Source organism: Pteropus alecto, unplaced genomic scaffold, assembly GCF_000325575.1.
Source record: "Pteropus alecto unplaced genomic scaffold, ASM32557v1 scaffold98, whole genome shotgun sequence".
NCBI classification, from domain to species: domain Eukaryota; kingdom Metazoa; phylum Chordata; class Mammalia; order Chiroptera; family Pteropodidae; genus Pteropus; species Pteropus alecto.
In genome coordinates, this window is record NW_006443570.1 from 6,775,476 (window position 1) to 6,795,060 (window position 19,585).

At 39.2% G+C, this 19,585-nt stretch overlaps 1 protein-coding gene across 2 annotated transcripts in view; it reads right to left on the minus strand.

Moving 5' to 3' along the window:
* CA10 (carbonic anhydrase 10) overlaps nucleotides 1-19,585 on the minus strand; it is a 435,157-nt gene that overhangs the window by 345,514 nt on the left and 70,058 nt on the right. The window lies entirely within an intron of this gene.

Below are 19,585 nucleotides of genomic sequence, written 5' to 3' on the forward strand. Positions count from 1 at the left end.
GAGAACAAATGCAGAAATATATAAATATAGAATTTGCAGACAAAAACATTAAAGCAACTATTATAATTATTGGCCATATGTTCAAAGGAGTAGAGAAAAACATGAGCATCATGAGAAGAGGAAGCTTCAGTAAATACATAAAGGGATCATCCAGAGATGAGAAATAAAACATCTGAAATGAAAAACATGCTTCATGAGATTAATAGAAGATTAAACACTGGGGAAAAAAAGATCCATAAACTTGAAGAAATAGCATTAGAAACTATGAAGCATTAAGCACAGAGGCAAAAAAAAAATTTTAAATTGAACGCAACCTCAAAGACTTGTGAAATATTATCAAGCAGTCTAAAATACATGTAACTAGAATCTCAGAAGGAGTCGTGGTGGATGAAGGGTGGTGGTAAAAATTATGAACAAATAACGGCCAATAACTTTTCAAATTTTATGAAGACCTACAAGTCTAAGAAGCTTGATGAACCATGAGCAGTTGAACATAAGGACACCATGATAAGAAGCTTCATAACTATATGATGACAACCAGTGATAAAGAGAAAAATATTAAAAGTGGACAGGGGGGAAAATACATTACAAAGAAACAAAGATAAGGATGACAGTGAACTTATTTAAAACTATGCAAAACAAATGTCAGTGGAGCAATATCAAATACTAAAAGGAAAATGTAAACAAATGGACCTGAAAACTAGAATTTGTTACCCAGTGGAATAGGTTTTATAAGTAAATGTTAAATAAAGTATTTTTCAGAAAAATAAAATATGGAAATAGTCATTGCCAGGAGATCTGCACTAAAAGAAATATCAAAAGAGCGTCTTCGATCAGAGGGAAAAGGACAGCAGATGAAAATGTGGACCTACACAAAGGAATAAACATCATCAGGAAAGTTAAATAGGTGAACAAATATGAAAGGTATTTTTTCTCATTTTTAGTCTCTTTAAAAGATAACTGACTGTTTAAAGCAAAAATAACAATATATAACATATGTAGGAATAAAATGTATGACACCAATAGTACAAAGCCAGGAGAAAGGAAATGGATGTCTACTGTTGTAAAGTTCTCATATACTATTAAGAGAGTTTCAAAATGCATGAAGTGAAAACTGATAGAACGGAAAGAATACACAAATCCACATTTATAATTGGAGATTTAAACACTCTTTTTTCAATAATTGATATAACAATTAATGACAAAATCAGTTAATATATGGAAATCTTGAACAACACTTTCAACAAATAGAATCAAAATGACCTTTATAAAACATTCTACCAAACAACAGTAGAATACATGTTATTTTCAAGTGCACATGGAACATTTTCCAAGTCGATCATATTCTGACACATAAAACAAGTCATAAAAATTTTAAGAAGTTTGAAAATATACAAGTTGTATTTCTGATCACAACAGAAATGAACTACAAATAGATAGTGGAAATGTACCTGGGAAAATCCCAAAATATTTGGAAATTAAGCAGCATACTTACAAACAACCAATAGGCTAAAAAAAAAAAGTCACAGAGAAATAAAAAAATCAGTTGAATTGAATGAAAATTAAGTCACAATATATTGAAATTAGTGGGATGCCACTAAGGTAGACCTAGAGGAAAGTTTGTAACTTTAAATGCTTATATTAATGAAGAATACAAGCGAGGTTTCTAGCTTCCACTTAAAAAAAAAAAAAAAAAAACTAGAAAGAGGAAAGCATATTGAACCTAAAGAGAAGGAAATAATAAATGTTAGAGAAGAAATCGATGAAATAAAAAATTTTAAAAAGAAAAAATAAAGAAAAAAAGAAAATATAAAATAAAAAGAACTGATGAGGATGCGGAAATGCTGGCACTCTCATACACTGAGGGTGGAATATAAAATGGTACAGCCATTTTAGAAAACAGTTTAGCAACTTCTGGTAAAATAAAATACACTTACCAAATGACAGTAATCCTTCTCTTATCAAAATAAATCAAAACATATGTTCACCCATGAACTTGTGCCTAAATGTTCACAGCAGTTTTATTGCAAATAGCCTAAATCAGGAAACAACTCAAATGTCCATCACTAAGTGAATGTGGTATACATACAAATCACTATTCAGCAACATAATGAACTCTGATACAGTCAACACGGATGCACCTTAAAAACATCTTGCTAAAGGTCAGAAATCATGCACAATAAAACTATGTACTTATAGTCTATAGTTCCATTGATATAAAACTCTAGGAAATGTAAAATTACATTGATAGAAAGCAGACCAGTAGTTGCCAGGGACCAAAGGGTAGGACAAATTGATCAATTAATCATAAAGGCCATAATTTCTTAGGATGATGAAAATGTTATATATGATTGCAGTGTTAGTTATAGAACCGTATACATTCGTCAAAACTCATGGAATTATACATTTAAAATTCAAAAATTTTACCATAAATGATACTGCAAAACAAACAGATTTAAAAAAAACTGAGATTTTTAACAAGTTCTAAATTTAATACAGGGTCTATTAAAACTCTCAGCACTACCTCCTTTACCCACAATTATTCTTTTTAAAAAATCTGTATTTTAATAAACTTTTAACATAAAAGTAATGTCTGCTAATTATTAAAAAATTAGAAAATGCAGAAATGTACCAAAAAAACAACCCTATGACCCAGAGATAAACATTTTTTTATTTTGCTGTTTTTCCTCCAGTGTTTTTCTTACACAGTTATGAGAATACAAAAAAGTGAATCATACTGTATATTTGATTTAGTTTCTTGCTTTTATCACTAAAATCATAAAGTTAAAATTTAATATATGGTGTTTATTTTCCTGGTCAAATACCCCCAAATATCTAGTTCCTAAGTATTGCAAAATAACTCTCTAACTTAAACATAAATTGCAGCTAAAAAATGTTTTATGGTGAAAAAATATTGCATTAGTAAAACAAAAGCCTGAAAAAGTTTCATTTGCTTTTATCTAAATGAAAATAAATGAGTTTTCAGGACTTGATTCCCATCCATAGGCCGATACTCCGCTCCAATACCAACACACACACACACACACACACACACACACACACAAAACATGTTTTTAAACATTTTATTTCTCCTGAAGAATTTTGCCTGAAAATCAGACTAGTAGAAAAAAATGCCTTGTCCAGAGTCCATTCTATCTGCAAAAGGCTTACCTGGGGAATCAGTCACTTAGCGTCCTTGATTTTAGTGTATGCTTGGGAAACAGATGTCATAAATCACTCCATGTTATGAATGCGTTTGGGAAGCAGAATCGTTCCACTGGAAAGTGAGACAAAGGAGCAGTGCCCACAGGTACTAATCAGACAGGAAAAAGCAGCTGGGAGGGAAAAACTGCATCTGTTTATCTAGTACATGAATACTTTTAAGCATCAACCATTAGCCAGGCACAGTGTAGGCATTATTGGGGGTTGGAAAGATACAGATGACTTGCCTTCTAGGAGTTGACAATCTATTCAAATTCCTACACTATTTAGAATGCGATGACTATTATGAAGAGTACAAAGAAAGTTTGAGAACGCGGAAGATAATTTGATCAATTCCAGGTGAAAATCAGAGAATCATGAGGGGGAAGTCCCTAATGCTGGGTTATGCGAGATGGGTCAGATCCCAGCAGGCAGGCCCAGGAACCTTTGGTGTGGGGTAGAGTAGGAAGAGATTCTCAATGGGCTGATAGGCATGACCAAGCTGCTGAGCTGAGAATGTGAGGACATATGCAGGGAATAGATACTTACTTCAGGCTGACAGCAGGTAGCTACATGCTGGCAATTGTGACTGATGAGCTCGGAGATAGAGGCCAAATTACAGGTGGCTTTGGATCCTGGGGGAGGGGAGTATAGACACTACTACGTAAAGAATATGAGGTCACGAAGGTTTTTGATCTAACAGATAACAGGATGTGCTTGGGCTTCAATTCATCTGGCTGCAATGGGGAAAAGCGATTGGAGTAGGGGAGCAGTAAAAACCATTTGGAGTTTATCACAATGTTTTAAAAGTCTGAAATTAGAATGGTAGCAGAAGGGATATAATGAAATGACAGATGTAAGTATTTTGGAGTTAAAAGCTATGAGCTATGAGTTTTGGCAATTGATTCATTTTAAGTGGCAAGAGTTAAAAAGTATCAAGGTTTAGAAGGTCAACAGAGCCTTCCATTCCCACCTCCCATATTTACTTAGAAATGGGTCTCCTCAAACCCAGGTGAGACCATGGGATGCTGAGAAGTACTGTGGCCAAATCCTAGGTTATGAATTCTAGAGTCCAACCATCTGGGTTAGAGTCCTGGCTCTGTCATTCACTAGCTATGTGACCTTGAGTTAAACATAAACTTCCATACGCCTTCCATTTATTTATTTGTAAAATCGGGCTAATAATTATAACTACGTCATGGGATAGTTGTGAGGAATAAATGAATTAACATTTGCCAAACGCCTGGAACCATGCCTGGCACAGAGTCAGTGTGGTGTAAATGTTAACACGCACAAATGCTTACATAGTGCTATATTAGTGTGAGTTGTCACAGTAGGTGAAAGTTCTTCCATTTCTGTCCATCTCCTAAAATGTTGGCTTTTCTCATTTTCTAACCTGTATATTCTCTTTCGGCAATCTCATTCACTTGGCGGTTTTAAAGACCATTTACACGGTGGCAGGAGGCACAGGTATACATCCCCTCAGACCTCTCTTGCCACCACGTTGCCTCCTCTTGTGACGTGTTTCACAAGCACGTCAAAACGAACACGGCGAAAACAGAATATTAGACTCTCCCACTCCAATCCGTATCTTTCACAGCTCACCAATTCAGATAATGGCACTACCATTCGCTGAGTTGTTTAAACCCCAGACTTCAGATCCATCCTTCATTACTCTCTTTTCCATTCAATACATCAGTATGTCCTGTCCATACTGTGTCCAAAACATTTCCAGAATCAGGACACTTGTCTCCATCTTCACTCCTGCCTCTCTGGTTTTAGCCACCATTGTTTTTCACCTATCCTTCTATAATAGTTTTCTAACTGGTGTCTCTAAGTCCCCTTTGCCCTTTTCTAGTCTGTTCTCCCTACGAGAGCTAAAATATCATTAGAAAAGATATTATGTATGCAACTTCTCTGGTTAATACTTTTTAATTATCTAATCTCAATTCCTTACATGAACTACGAGGCTCCTTTTTGCCAGCTTCTCATTATTTTTTCATGTCATTCAGCACCTTAATATCTTTCCTGAATTTCTCTACCTTCCTCCAACATAACAGCCCTTTCTTACCCTACCAACTTCCAATGTCTGTGCTCCATCTTGTTGAAATTTTCCCACCTTGCTGGAATTTGGTCTGCTGGTCAAATTCAACTTACTCTTCAGGGCTCACTTCATATGACATTTGACCAGTAAGGCCTTCCTGCTCTTATTGCCTTCAGGGACTGTATCATTCTTTGTAAACATGTATTTAATTGCATGTTTAATTGGTTGATTTGCCTCCTCCACTAGATTGGAAGCTTTAAGAGGGCAAGACCACATTAGTTTGCTCACCACTATATACCCAGCTCCTTTCCAGTTCCTTGATCAAAATATATTTTTGACACGAAGGAAGGAAGGAAGGAAGGGAGGGAGGGAGGGAGGAAGGAAGGAGGAAAGGAAGGAAAAAACAAGGAAGGAAAGAAAAAAGGAGGAAACAAGCAAGACAGGCATTTACCAACCCTTATCAATCAATGGTCAATGACTTTGCCTCTCTCAACAACTAAAATAATGGGAGAGTTGGGGAGAAAGAGTTAGGTGGGAAAAGAGGACTTACTCAGGTTTTGGTTCATTATCATTCAGGGCACACATATTTACTCTCTCTTCTACCCATGCTCCACAGATACATTTACAGAAAAGATATCAGAAAAGGAATAAATATATAACAACTCTGATAAATATGAACAAGTACCATTTGCAAGGTCAGGAATTTTGAGGAGTTTTCAGAAGATATGAAGCAGATAGGATCAGATATAATAAGAGAATAAATGAATAACTAGGAGAGAGAATAAACTCCCCACAGTAGTAATAACCTTCCTTCTTAACTTTTCGTTTTGAAGGCTCCCTAGAGACAGCCCAAACCTGCAGGCAGAAGTATAAGGACCAGGAACAACCCAAATATATGGTAATGATTAGAGTTGAGTATATGGAAGCACTGAGCTGCTCTTCCTAATCCTCCTTTGCATATTTATGCTAAGGTTGCATCCTATATTTGCTCCCATGCTGAAGCCATGAGAAGGCCCTTCCAATGCAGCAGAGAGCAACAAAATGTGTGTTTGTGTATGTGTGTTTGGGGTGGAGGGGTCCCTCTCAGTATGTGCCTGGGGCCAGAGAGAGAAGCTGACCAAACATAAGGTAACTTCAGAATCATACAGCTGACAGAGATGAAAAATAAAATGGGCAATTCTGCAGAAGAACAAAATGCAACCACACACTCCACTCCCTAAATAAAGTCTTCCTTACTTTGGAGACGGACTCACCAGCTTGCCTTTGTATCTTCTATTCATATACCTTAAAGAAAAGATGGCCCATCATCATACTCCATTTTTAGTCCTCTCATTCAAAGTAGAGACTTATTATAGAAAGCGACATGCATAACTGCACATGACACCACACCAGTTTACAATACTACTCGACAACTGAGTCCTTCATTTAAAACATGAGCAGACAGCCAAGGATAACCAGACATGTGAGGGAAATCAACAGCATGAAAGAGAACCAAGGTAAACAAAGAGAGATAACATAGGAGATAAAACTTTTAAAAATCCAATCAATATCATTGTAGGGGTTTGGAAAAATCAAATAAGAAAGTAGTCTTATAAAAGATAAATCAAAGAAACAAAAATAGTTTTTAGAAATTGAAATGATCGCCACATTTAAAAAGTAAAAAGTCCCGTACAAAAGAACAGACATTGGTGAAAGCCAAGTAGAAATATGGAAGATAGGTAAAGAAAATCTCCTAGAACTTAATATAAAAAGACAGAGATAGAAGTTATTAGATCAAGGAACGGATATGGAAATTATATATGGAAAGAAAAGAAAGGTTTAGAAGACAGATCTTTAATTTCCAAAAGTTGTCCAGAAGCTAAGAGCAGAAGGAACAGCTGAGAGAAGATAAAGAATATAATAATAAAAAAAAAATTCCCTAAAATGAAAAGTGACTTGGATATTAGTTTATTTAGTCAATAAGATTCAGTGAGCTCTTACTTTTTGTCGGGCACTATTCATAGGTCAGTGAATAAAACAGAAAAAAATCTCTGCCCTCTTAGAACCCGCATTTCATCATGCTGAGCACAAATAATGAAAAAAGACACATATGTTTTGATACATTCCATGACATCTGTGAACTTCAGGGATAAAGATTATGTCCTAAAAGCTAGTAGGAGCCTGGGCTGGTGAAAGACACTTCTTTACAAAGGCATCAGACTTCTCATCTTGGATATCATTTGCAAGTTGACAATAGAGTAATATCTAGAAAAAGCTGAAGGAAGATAATTTTGAAATTAGAGTTCTATTATCAAACGAACTATCATTTAAGTGTAAGGGCAAAATAAAGACCTTTTATTGGACATCTGAGGACCCAGAAAATTAATCACCCATACAACTTTCTGTAAAAAGAAAACAAAAGCTTAAACGAGAAGTTAGAAAATCATAAAGTGAATTCAAGAGTGTACATACCATAATATGTGAACAAGAGCAGAAATAACCTAGGAGTTTTTTTTAAAAAAGCCAGTGTGATAGCTGAGCAACAAATTTAGAAAGCAGTCTACATTAGACCGGAATGTTAGAGCATTCCAAGAAAAATGACTTCAAGAAAAAGTAGTTGCCACAACACAAAATGTATAATTAAAAATCGGGAAGTATAAATATATTGTGATACTGATATATTATAGCATATCATATAATATATAATAATATGATATATGACAAATATTTTCATACTGAGGAGATGACAGCACAGTTTCTTCTGGTTATTAACTTGGGTAATATTTTCCCAAGAAAAATAAATGGAAGAAAGGCGTGGTATCAAAATAAAACAATAAAAAATGAGGCATGATTCAGGTAACTGCTACAGTGTTAGAAAGAGCATTCAGGGGGGAAAAAGTCAAATCTCCAGGCATAAGACATACAGCCTGAAATAAAATATAATAGAGTTTATAAATGATATTAGCTCTACCCTGTGAATCTCCAGTGCTCAAATGATGGGAAAGCAGAGTTGTTTAAAGGCTTGGAAAATGAGCACATAACTGGGAAGAGCCTGGAACTGGCGGCAGAGATTTTGGAGTTGTTTACATAAAGCAGGTAGCTGCAGGGCTGTGAGAAGAGCTGAGAAGGCAAAGGAAGAGGCTTGGAACACCAGCCCTGGTGGTGACACGAGGAAGATGAGGCACAGAAGACTGCAAAGGGCCCTAATACCTAGAAACTGTTGATCTAGAAATGTGCAGTCTTCCAGAAAAGAAAAGAAAGTATCTGAAAAGAGAATCATTGGCGATCTGAGTTCGGGCTGAAAAGAAGCCAATGGTTTGGCACTTGGCAGAAACTGGTGACCCAATTCTGTTCAGTGAGGGGAGAAGACGGCTCGCAGGGCAATTTGGAGTTGGAATGGAAAAATCATCACAGCTGCCATGGGGTCCAGTCATAGGGAGGCATGGAGTGGGTTGGTGGGAGACGGGAGGCCCCCTTTCCAGCCCTTATCATCACACTGGGATCCTGTGACCCAGTCTGGGGTGGGAGGAGATGAGGTGGCTCCCTTCTATTGCCATATCTTCAAAGCCAAAGCATCCCATGCTGAATATTTGCTGCATAAAGCTTTTGCTATATAGTCTGTCTTTTTGAGAATGTTATAGAATGTTATATTCAGTAACAAAGTCCACAGGCACCACCCTGTCATCCTTTTGCAGGTATAAGAAGTAGGATTCCTGGTTGGGGGTTATGGTCTTGTTGCCTTTGATTATCTTCTACCTGACAAAAACGTCTAACTTGAGGGCGAAGCATCCTGCTGGGTATTCTGTAAACACCCCATTATCACACAACAACTCAAAGAGCAGTATTTACCCTTACAAGTTACCTCCCAACAGCTCATCAAGCTGCTTTTCAATAAAGGTATATCAGTTGCTTCTGAAGCTAACCAAGGCATGTTTTTCAAACGGGAGGCTTTGCCAGGAGGAAGGAAGAATGGATTTTCAGCTGGCTGGGAAGCCAGGAGATAAGGAGGGCAACTTGTGGATGTTAACCCAGTTAGCTTCACTCAGAGACTCCGTGTGTTTCATCTCTAGAAGGCAGCCATGAACCCCGCTTATGGGTTCCCCACCCCTCTAAAGGGTTTTCAGTGATCATAAATTTACTGAACCTCAGGCTGTATGCAGTGGCATAACTAGAGTATTTGACTCTGGAGCAGATCATTTTTTAATAACCCCTCTCTAAAAAACAATTATTTTCAGTAATAATCACACCATATTCAATAGCAATTATTTTTTTCTTGTTTTAAAACAAATAACAATTCAAAATTTCAATGATAGAAGCATTATTCAGGTTCAATAAAATATTTCATGGATGAGCTGAAAACTACACTTACTAAGCCAAAATATTATGCCTTGTAATTCACATTCTACTTCAGTGTTTTAAATTTTAAGTACAAATAAAAACTCCAAATAGGCACACAGAATGACATAATCGAAGTAACTCAAGTTCTTTTTCTTCGTGTTTACAATCACAGTGCTATCGCTGTTTATTTTAAATTAACTGTTTAAATTCAGGAATATGCAGTACTACAGGGATTCTCCAACAGCGAACTCCACTGACTCTGAACCTTTAGGGAAGTCCTCTGGGAACGAACACACACAGCTGAGTCCCCGTATGTTAGAGGCTAAATGAACATCTGAAGATCTCTGCAATTAACTACTGTGTAGAAGATGGTGCTTATGAAAGGATAAGTAATAAAAACGTGCTCTTTTAAAGATTATACAGCAACCACAGGAATTGTTTAGAGCTTAGAGGGAGGAGTTATTTTATTACTGGCATTGTTAGAATTTCCAGCACGTGGGGATAATAAAAAGCAGATCGAATTTTTGGAGGGTTTCATTATTGTCATTAAATTCTCTACAAACAACGCGTCCCTTCCTGCCTGCACCCAGAGTGGACCACGGCCAGTGAGCCTCTTTTGATACACCCCTGACTGGATAGGTCCTGAAGCCCCAGATATATGTCCCAAGTGGTTGATTATCTAGAGCCACCTGTGTCGACTGGACCAGGGACTACTGTGTGTGGCACCAGGAGAGCCATGTATCTCTGAGAAGGTTTGGTGCAAAAGCCCATCCAATAGGAGTGTTCCACATTCAATGGCTGCAATCTGACCCAAACAAACCCTCTTTGTGGTGAAGCACATAGGCAGATGTTATGTGTACTTGTGCTCAAGTGGTATCTTTGGGCACAATGTGCTATCATTATCTTTAAAAGGTTTATAGGTCTCCTTGGATTAGAAGGAGGTATTAGGAACTCAGAGTAGTGGTACAATTGAGCAGGTCTCTTCCTTGCAACCTTAAATAGCCTAATGAAAAATTATGATAAGAAAAATAGTAACACCTTTGTATGCACACCTAGGTAAGGCGCATCTAGGTTTAATACATAATTTAATTTTTACAAAAATATTTCAGACTGTCCTTATTTTACAGATGAGTAAACTGAAGCTCTTAGAAAGTAGATGATTTAGAAACATCATACAGGTAGGTGATGCATGATGGGGTGCGACACAAAAGCATAAACTTTTGAGTCCAGTGCTTTCTGCACTACACAGCTTTAAAGTATGCTAATAATGGGGAGTGTCAAAAATGAGATGATTAATACGAGTGCTTACCGCTTGACAAGAAATTTACAATCCGTTATTTAGTAGTAGGCCAGATTCCACTATGTTTAATCCACCAGAAATGCCCTTTTCCATCTTGTCCACCTGGAAAATTCTTACACGTCTTTAAGACCTATCTCAAGAGAAGTTTTTATCTGCAAGACATCTCTAATCCCAAAGGCAGAGTTAGTTGCCTTCTCCTTTGTCTCCCCATTCCAGTCTTACATCCCTTTCCAGGCTAAATTGTAACCCCTGATTTGCATGTCTGTATCTAAACTTACCTATGACTTCCTGAAGATCAGGAGTATTATTTTATTCTTATTTGGGTCCCCAGTGTCTAGCAGGGTGTTTGACACCTATCAGGCTCAGAATAAATTTTAATCTCTACACACCCCAATTTCTGGGAAATAATATAACTAAGGTATTTATAATTGAGGGTGAGTCGGTGTAGCATGACCTTCCTATACTGAGAAGAGTATATCCATTAAGTTCTATTTGCTTTCTCTTAGAGATGAAAGAACAGAAAACTAGCAAGACACACATCACTATCTCCAAATCCTGGTATTGAGAAGATGATAAAATTATCTTATGAATAAAATCAACATTCTATTTCTTAATACTGCTAAATATATCTCCCCAATCAATCTTATATCACATTAGCAAACTCTCAGAGAATACTGGAGCCGGAATGGATCTTTGAAAACCATGTAGCTCAATATCCTGATTTTATAACTGAGGAAATCAAGACCCTAAGATAATAAGCGACTTGCCTAAGATTTCATGGAGCAGCCAAGCCAGTGAGCACTTTCCAATATTCTTTGTTGCTTCCATGACCCAAAGGAGGAAGAATCTTAATAACAAAAGCAAAATCCAGGGACAGAGGACTGATGTGCTCACCCACTGACATCTTGCTCGAGGAAATTCAACTGATCAACCGAAAGAAAAAGAATCTACACAGTAAGGATTGACTCTCTCCAATAACAGAGGGTTATTCCCTTGACCAAACAATATGCCACAGGACTCTGTAAAATGCAAGTTTTATCCTATAGAGAAGTTAAAATGCTACGCTCAAACAAAAAGTTTTCCATACATTTTCTTAGCAAAGAAATTGATGTCATAAAGTGGGACATCAGAAAGAACTTGATTTTAGAATATCTGACCTTCAGAATTATAAGATATTAAACTTTTATTGTTTTCAGCCACCGTTTGTGTTAATTTGTTATAGCAGCCACAGGAAACTGATACAGTGGCATAATATAGCACTCAACTGGGGTGTATTAAAGGATGCTAGAGGATAGGTAAACTTAGGGGTCGTGGGATCCTCTTCCCTTCAAAGGGAGACCGAATATGGGTCAGGGTGATCATTGGGGTGTAGTGAATTCCTGAGGGGAGAAAGCCTGTTCCCTGAGGTACACTTGACACCAGTATCAGCAGAGCCAGTAGGCCATCAGTGGAATAGGAGGTCAAGAACGTGGGAGAAAGCAAACAATGAGACTGAGCCTAAGACCACAAGGCGAGGTCGCTAAACACAAGGACATGGGCCTGAGCGGGGAGAGGCATGAGACCTCAGAGTCTGGGGCCAGAGGATAAAAAGGCCAGGAAGATGAGGGCTCGGGGAAATGGTTGGAAGAGCAATTTGGGGTGGCAACTGGATGAGCCCCCGAGGGCTGCTGTCCACAGGAGCCTCCACATACCTTGTCCTGTTCACCTAAGGACACCTGCTTCTTTACTGTCTCTACAATGGAGAACAGCTCTGCTCTCCAACTAGTTGCCCAAACCAGAAACCTGGGAGTTATGTATAAAATTCCGACCTCTCCCTCGCCTCTTACATTTTGTTATAAATTTAGGAACATTGGCTGAGAAACCTGAGGTGGGGTTGGGGAAGACACCGTTTGTTTTCTTCTGAGGATATTCTTCAAGTAAAGGCAACCAAAGCAATATCCATACCCAAAGAATATTATTTTCTCCTGCTTGATTTGAAGACGTTAGGACAGAATAACGTCTACTCCCTCTTCAAATGCCACACTGTGATCAATCTGGATCAAGCATATTAGCAGCCCTTTAAGGTTTTCTGCTATATGAAGGCATGAGGGGCATAGTTTACTATATAAATGAATGAAGGTCACTGTGGTTGGCCATTCCAAGATAGCCTGCAAGAGTCCCACCTCCTGATGTACACAGACTGTATAATTCCCGCATCTCCAGTAGGGGTGGAGCTTGTTTATATGATGGAAACACTCCTGTTATCAAGTTAGATTATAAGTCAAAGACGAAGGGATTTTTGAAGATATGAATAAGGTCCTCCGTAGTGGACTTTGAGTCGATCAAAAGGGAGACTACTGTGAGTCAGCCTAACTTTTAAAAGTGAGTCAGGGCCATCCAGGAAGAGAAGGGAAAGCAGACACTTCCTCATAGGCCCTGAAGAAACAATCAGCCATGTTGTGAACAGCCTGTGGAGAAGAGACAACCTATAGGAGCCTAGGGCCTTATCCTATAACCACAAAGACTTGAATTCTGCCAAGGACCTGCAAGAGCTTGGCCTCAGATGGGAGGCTGGCCTGAGAGTATAGATGGATGTGCAGCACTGTGAGAACCCAAGCAGAGGACCCAGCTAAGCCATGCCCAGACTCCCTGACACTGTGAGACAATCAATATGTGTCGATTTAAGCTGTTAAATATGTGGTCTTTTGTGACGAGCGATAGAAAACTGTTTAGTTTTCTAACAAAGGGGCACTATTTGCTATGTGGAGGAATGAAAGAAATGAATGACTCAGGAAGGCCATCCAAGATGGCAAGCACCCTCCCACCACCCAGCCTGCTTTGCTTCCCAGGAGGACTGCTGGGAGGAAAGAGAGCTCATGTTTCTCACCAGTGTCTAAAATGAGCCTTTCTTAAGCAAAGAAAATTAGCCATTTTGAAAAACAGAGGTAATTAGGCATCAGTGCTAAATCACAGGTAATTGCCAATAGGTATAATTCTCCTCATCTTCTAACAATCTTAAGGTTTTAAAACTACCCAACGATGAAGGGGTGGAAATTGCATGTTGGGAGAATTGATTGGCCTGGGTGAACCATTTCTACTTGATTTTGCAGAACACACCAGAAGATGATGCAGGTAGCCAAAGTTTCCTAATCCCATCCTGATCAGAAATGAGGCTACGAGTTCTTCTATTAATCATTCGGACAGTTAAAAACTCAGTTTCATGACCCCTTGGTGCTTGCCAGATCTCCAAGGAAGAGTAAATTCCTTCTAACTATTTATTGTCCTCTCATTATGCCTACGATCTCTACACGGACACTTTAAGGGTGGCTCACACTCAGTGTGATCTGGCTCTTGACCACCTCCACTCTCAAACCACTTTGCCTCTGTCACTCTACACTCCGGCCCTAGTCGATTTTGTTCTGCGTCTTATGCATGTCACGCCCATGCGTGTCTCTGAGACTTTGCTCAGTCTCACTCCTCTGCCTGGAACACACCTCTAAGTCCACTCTTCACTGGTGCTGTCCAGCCTAATCTTCCAGTCTCAGCTTCTGCAGGAAGGTCTTCCCTGATCTCGAGACAATTCTTGCTGGACTTCTCAAAACTCTTTATAGGATTTACTGCAGTTCGTAGTGATATGCTTATTCTGATGATGAAGATGATGATGATGATGACAACGATGACGACAACGATGGTGGTGATGATGATGATGATGATAGCGATGGTGGTGATGATGGTGATGATGGTGGTGGTGATGATGATGGTGGTGATGATGGTCGTGGTGATGATGGTTATGTTGGTGATGATGATGGTGGTGGTGGCGATGACAATGATAATAATATATACCTTGCTTCAAGGAGTAACAATTCCTCTGTTCTGATCCAAGCTGATTTAACAAACACTGATGTATGCAAGGTTTGTGCTATGACCTGGAGGATTCGGGGGTGAAAGGAGACAAGGTTCCTGTCCCTAGAAGCCGGACCTTCCCCACAGTCCCCACTGCATCTATCTTTGTCACATCTCCTTCATCTCTCATCCTGAATTCTTCTCTAGTTGCAATCCCTCCCTTGGTGCCCCATTGTCTTTAGGGTAAATCCAAATTCTCAGCTTAGTATGGCCCTCCATGATCGAGCCCTTACTGCTTTCCACAGCCCTAACTCCCCTGAGCTCTTCTTGCTCCAGTAAGTGTCTCTCTTCCCAGCCTCCAGGCCTTTGCCCAACGTGCTCTCCTTTCGGAAACATCACTTCCTCCCCTCTGCTTCTAGCAGAATCACACAAGTTGCCCTTGGGGACTCAGTTTAGGCACTGCCTCCACTGGGAAGCCTTCTGTATTCTATTACACTAGGTAGCTCCTAAAACCCTCCACGCAATCCGGGAGACACTGTAAAGTGACAGACATTTCCCCATCTTTCTTCCACTATCCTCAGCTTCCTGAGGCCACAGTGGAAGCTCCTTTGTTTCTTTACCCACCGTAAACCAAGTCTGGCCATGCTGAAGGCAGGCATCCAGAGAGAGCTTGCTAGACTAGTGAGCTCAAGACCAATCTGGAGTGATTTTCTGAAGGTGGTGAAATTAAAGAAGTTTTTCACCTGCTCTAGGGTGTCATAAAGTTGGAAAAATACATACCCCGAGTGTTATGATTTAAAGCTTTGCAATGGAAGCAAGCCCCATTCTGATGTCCTAGTCTGAAAAGGGAGAAAGATATACCCCATCCAAACACTGCCACGTGAAGCAGGTGCTGGGGTGAGAGGCTGCTTATTACGTTTAGTGAATGTCTCTCCCACTAGACTAGAAGTTCCAAGAAGTTCCAAGACATCTCTTTTAGGAATCCCAGCTCCTAGCACAGTGCCTCCTCTAAAGAGGATGCCCAATTTCCCTACTGTTTTGGAAAAATGGAATGTGAGTAGACAGTATTTGGCACAAATTTTTCTGAAATGTGTTAAATGTGTATATATATATATTTATGCTAAATTATAAATGTGTTATGTACATGTGTGAAAGAGATATATATTTTAAATGGTACTAAACAAACCCCATGATTAACCCAATTTTTTTTGTTTGGTTTTCACAGTCTTAGTATAGGTGCTTACCATCTGTTGCCTGGATGATAAAAAAGAAAGAAAAAGGAAAAAGACAACACCTCATGGATCCTTCTGCCTCTGATATCTTCATGGAAATACAGTGTCTTCATTATTGTCTCCATAGCTGGCTTTTTAAAATACACATTTCATTGTCTTTCTCCAGAGCTCAGAAATGTCTTCTAATTCCTCTATTTTTAAAGGGATTGTGTCTAGGCTCTTGGACATGACACAGAAAGAGTTGCATGGCCTGGCCGCTGACGACCTTGCTGGCCTTCTCACTCATTAGGCTCTGCTGTGTACCCTGCCCTTCAGACCCTCAGAAGCACCCAGCATCCCCACAGTGCACTGTCAACCTTCTACGCCAGTGCTATTTACTGCGATATTCCGCATCTTCTCCACTTGGAGTAATCCTCAACATTGTCGAGATCCAGTTCCAACTTCCTTCCCTTCTGCCTGTACTGAGAAACCTGAATCTAGAAGAATGCATCGGGCTGCAAATGGCAGAAAGCCTGATTCAAAGTGGTTCCAACAATAAGGGGTTTGTTTTCTCACTTAAGAAAAATCAAAGCCAAGATAGTTCCATAGCTAATTCAATGCTCGACTAGACCACAAAAGATATGGGTTCTTTCTAACTTGCTGTTCTGACATCTTCAGTGTGGATTTTGTTCCCAATTTGTTTGGCAGACTTTCCCTCACAAGCCATGGACAGAACTGGTAATCATATTTTCATGTCTGTATTAGTGTACTAGTCAGGGTTTTCCAGAGAAACAGAACCTATAGAATGTGTGTGTGTGAAGGTGTGTGTGTGTGTGTGTGTGTGTGTGTGTTAGTCAGGGTTTTCCAGAGAAACAGAATCTATAGAATGTGTGTGTGTGTATGTGCGTGTGTGTGTGCGTGTGTCTGTGCAGAAACAGACATTTATTTTAAGGAATTGGTTCATGTGATTGTGGAGACTGACAAATCTGGAATTTGCAGGGTAGGCTGGCACAAGGGAGACACAAGGAAGTGTTTATGTAGCAGCTCAAGGCCAAGGGCCTCTAGAAGCACAATTCTCTCTTCTTTGGGAGAACTCAGTCTTTTTCTCTTAAGGCCTACCAATATTATTGAGGGTCCTCTGCTTCCCTCAAAGTCTACGGATGTAAATGTTAATCTCATCTAGAAACTATTTTCACAGAAAATCTAGAATAATGTTTGAGCAAATTTCTGGATACTGTGGACTAGCCATGTTGACATAAAAATTAGCCATTATGATGTCTAAATCAATCAGTGTTAAGAAAGAGGCTGAAATCACCATGACTGGTGTAGATATTACCCGAGAGTGGCTTTCTGGAGCTGTGTGGAGGGTGAACATTCACACAAAATTGGGTTCTGCCTGCAAGGTGGACTGTGATTATGAGCAGGGTTGGCTAAAAGTATGGATTTGAACAAGTAAACAATAAAGGCTATTAAATACCAGGCAGGCAGAATCCTCACACTTACGGCCTACCTTACATGTTCTATGAACCCTGTTAGAGCCCTCGCTCTACTGAGTCACGGGTTTATGGCTTACCTTCCTCTTTAGACTGTGGGTTCGCCCTTGAATAAGAACCACGTATCGTTACCTCTTTAAGAACTGCCCCATGCATTGCGCTCAGCATCAGGTGGCTACTCTATAAATGCTATTGAATTGCTATTGCTACAGAACCGACATATTTCTATCCACCACAAGCTCTGTTTAAGTCACAGATTCACAACTTATGCCAACTGACAATTATTTCTAGATATTCTTGTACAGAACTTAAGGGACAATACAACTTGCCCAAGTAGTCTAGTCATACAAAGTTTTCTCTTTCACACATCCATGACCTGAAAAAAAATCCCAGTGGCAAAGTAAAGAACACTCTTAACCTTATACGTAGTAATGATGAGATAAAGTGTCCATTGTTTGCCCTAAGCACAAGCTCAGATACAGTAGGGCACCTGGAGTCTGTCAGATGTTAGAGTCTCAGGTCTAATTACTTAACTCAAAAATTCTCATGACTCCTGTCTTTTTTTAACAGTGTTGGAGTTCCCAAAAGTTTAGAAAGTGAAATAATCAGATGCTCGACCTTTTTTACCAGGAAGCCAAAGGTCTTCAGAACTGTTAAATCCAGAGGATGATAAAATCGCCTCTTGGTTGGCCAGTGTAGAGACCCACTGAGCTTACAAACTCAAGGAACACTTACTAAGCACCTTCCATGTTCTAGGCATCATGAAAGACTCTCACTTGCATCAATACATTTTCCAAATTTTAGTTGTTTGCCTTTGCTCAAGCAGGAAAATATCAAATATTCAGTTACGGGGTAACTGATAAAAGAATAATGCTTATACCAAGGACCACTGACATGTACTGACTCACATCAGGCACCAGAGGTTACCATCACACTTCACCTTCCTTGTGTAATTTAATCCTCACAAAACCTCATGAAGCTGATTTGGTCCTTATCTCTGTTTCAACAGATGAAGACCCCAGGGGGCTGAGAGTGGATAGGCACCTTGCTGACAGTCCCACAAGTAGGAATATCCATAGAACCCAGACTCGACTCCAAAGCTCTTTGACTTCAGAATCTATGCTTAGAGCGCCATACCCACTGCTTCCCACCTAGCAGATTTTATACATATTATCTCATTTAAAACTGGAAATGAGAGAACGTCCAACTTTTAAATCAACATAAAAGAAAGATAAAACTTCTTTCCTCTAGTTATTAGAAGCAGTAACAAACTCAAAACAGGGCCTGAACACATGTAAACAATGTATCGACAGAGGAGAAATCGTTAAAAAAAAATACGTGGGGCAGAGAAGCAAAATTCTGCAGTGCCCATCCAGTATTATCCATGAGCGTTTTAGTCATGAGGGAGGATATTACTAGTTTAGCAAGACTTATAACCTGGGAAAATGCCCTTTGTTGCTCTAATTTCATAATCACAAAGTACAAGAATACAATTATAAATGTAATTTCCGGGACAGCTTGAATATGAGAAGTGGATCCCTCAGAAAAAAAATATACATGCATTCTATCCACTGGAAAGGGACAGTCACAATTGTAAATATAAAGTTTCATGTATCTATATATGCCATATGAATGTAACTTCTGTCAATTAAGTTGTTATAAGATTATTAGAAACCTGACAGTTCCTGTTTCTATACCACTGAGCCAAGGAATAAATGTACCACAGTAAATTTATCAAGTTAATAATACCAATTTATGTAGCTATTTGGCAGTCAGTTGGCTTTATCCTGGGTCACCCACTCTCTGTCACTGTGCCTGCTTTTCTCCTATTGGAAAGCTCCTAGAGTATGTATTATTGTTCCACAGTACAAATGAGAAAAGTGAAGCCCAGAGGGGTTTAGTAACTTGCTTAGCTCTGTACGGCTGATGTAATGGGCTCCACCAGACAGCAAGAGAAGAAGATCTCACAACTAAGAATGAAACAGATTATCTGGGGCCACTGCTCTTTCCCCTTGCCACCAATTATGAAGACCTCAACTGACACTTGGGGTCCTCTGTTCTCAGTGTTTGAGTGAGGACCTCACATTGGCTCAACTTGAGAGCTTTATGTCTGACCCTCTCACATCTAAGCAGTTAAAATACTTTGAAATATCTCACCTGCCTCCCCTTCCATCCTTCTCTTTAACATTCTCGCTCT